Here is a 2,068-nt window from a genome sequence, read left to right as displayed (position 1 = left end):
AGAAGGAAGAGTTCTCAGAGGAGCTGTGTAAGGAAAATTAAGCCCAAAATTATCTGCTGTGTTGATCATCTTGAAAAGCTGATTACACGTCCCTGTTTAACTCCTCCATCCTCTCCTGTGGAAGATAAAACTTCTTCAACTGTCAAGAGAATACCATAGAAATGTTTAATAATCAAGAAGTTAGTAGCAGAAATATGCAGATAAAGATATCTTCTTAAGAGGATCAAGAGAGGCTTTGTAAATAGTTGACCCTTTAATCATGTCTTAAAGGATGGAGACCATTGTCAAAAGGGACTGCATGGGTAAATTTTCACCTCGAGTAATTAGAGCAGGTGTGGTCTTAGAAGATCATTTATTTGAGCTGGCTGGAGCATAGACAGGAGAATAATAGTAAATATAGTTGGAAAAGTAAGTTGGAGTTTACTTCATGATTTCTGAGTGCATGTAGTACCATCCAAAGCAATATACATTTTATTTAAGGGATAATATTTTAATGTCTGTTACCAAAGTGTGGCTTAAGAGTGGTACTTTAAGTAGAATCCTCTGAGAGGAATAAGTTTGCTAAATTGAATGAGTGGCATTAAGTAGAGAAAATCAAAACAGTTTAGAAACAAGACATTAAAAAGTAACTGGTGGGTAGGTTGTTAGATATCTAGGAATATTTGTTTGGATTTTCTACTTATTTTCTACTATGTATTATTATTTCAAGTTTATGATTGACTAGTGAACATACCATGTGTCACATGCCAAACACCATTCTCGGTGTTGCACATGTAATCTTTTCCTTCATCATCTTAGCAATTTTATGAATAATAATAAATATTTATTGTTATCGATTGTACAGATGAGGAAACTAAAGAGAGTTTAGTAAATTGTCTAAGATTGTACATAAAGAGCGATGAACGCAGCTTTGAAATTAAGCCAACCATGGAGTCAACCAATGATCTTTACCATTGTGCAAAACAACCTTATTAATATTCTACATAGTCCATTTCACTGAAAAAAGTTGATATCTATCCATATGAACCCCACAGTTTTGTGTTTCCTCATCTGTAAAAATATGTATTATAGCACCTTCTCTCCACCTTACCGAGTGTGAAGATCAAGATGACTATACATTGGAAGATATTTTTTATACCCTATAATGCATTATACAAAATAAATCATTTTTCCTAAATCCTGTGTAAACTTCATTTTGTAATCAACACGGAACAAATGTATCATCTATAAAGAGCAGCAGTGAAGAAAAACTCCCAGCTTCTCTTGTCCTCAGTAAAATACATGACTTTCAGAACCCACTGATCCTTACTTCATCCGAATGATGTTTCCTCCAATGTTTATTTTATTGCATCATCTTATTGAAGTGCTGTTCATCATCTATGAACAACATTGAACGCTGGAGCTCCTAAGTAACCCCAAAAGCCCTCATCATCAAGTATGCACAGAAATAGCAACACTTGAAAGCAAATCCTGTTTTTCAATCACAGATAATTGTTTGGCATAAATTCACATAATAGCATGTGAATAAGCAAGCAAATAGACATTTGTGTAGGTAAGTGCAGTTTCATAACTAAAATTATCATATAAAAATATGGTATACTGCAGTGAAAATGGACTTTCAAAAGGTCGAATTCAAATTCTAGTTTCATTTCATTCTGTTTATGTGCTCTTTAAAAAGTTCTTCGAATCCTCTGAGTTTTACCTCTTTATCTGTAAAATGGATAAATCTCTATGCCTAAGGAAGAAAGTGTGAGAATTTGAGATGATATGCGTAAAAACGCCACATGAGGTCAGTGATGCCACAGCGAGGGCCGTAGTGTTTACACTGGTGTTTTAACAGTTTGCACTACAGGATGGAGGGAAAAAGTCCCTTGTGTGTTATACTCATTTATGTATCTGTGAACCAGGCATTCCCGGCAAAAACAATATTCCATCTCTGTGATCCTGATAGCTTTCAGCAAATCAGGAAAAGACCTCACCTTTAAAAGACACAAATCAGCCAATATCAAATTCTAAGGGATTATTAAGACAGAGGAGCAGATGGAAGAAACATAAGGGTTAGTAAGGT

General features: G+C 34.7%; 1 protein-coding gene across 1 annotated transcript in view; it reads left to right on the top strand.

Moving 5' to 3' along the window:
* The window catches only part of NETO1 (neuropilin (NRP) and tolloid (TLL)-like 1), a 156,900-nt gene extending 155,723 nt beyond the window's left edge, over positions 1–1,177 (top strand). Inside the window, exon 8 of the mRNA XM_012657587.1 lies at positions 845–1,177. The gene's annotated coding sequence lies outside the window, so the exon portion shown is untranslated. The remainder of the gene's footprint in view (positions 1–844) is intronic.
* Positions 1,178–2,068: the final 891 nt, after the last annotated feature.

The sequence above is a fragment of the Propithecus coquereli genome, unplaced genomic scaffold, assembly GCF_000956105.1.
Source record: "Propithecus coquereli isolate 6110/MARCELLA unplaced genomic scaffold, Pcoq_1.0 Scaffold55, whole genome shotgun sequence".
Taxonomy (NCBI): domain Eukaryota; kingdom Metazoa; phylum Chordata; class Mammalia; order Primates; family Indriidae; genus Propithecus; species Propithecus coquereli.
This window is presented reverse-complemented; position numbering and strand designations above follow the sequence as displayed.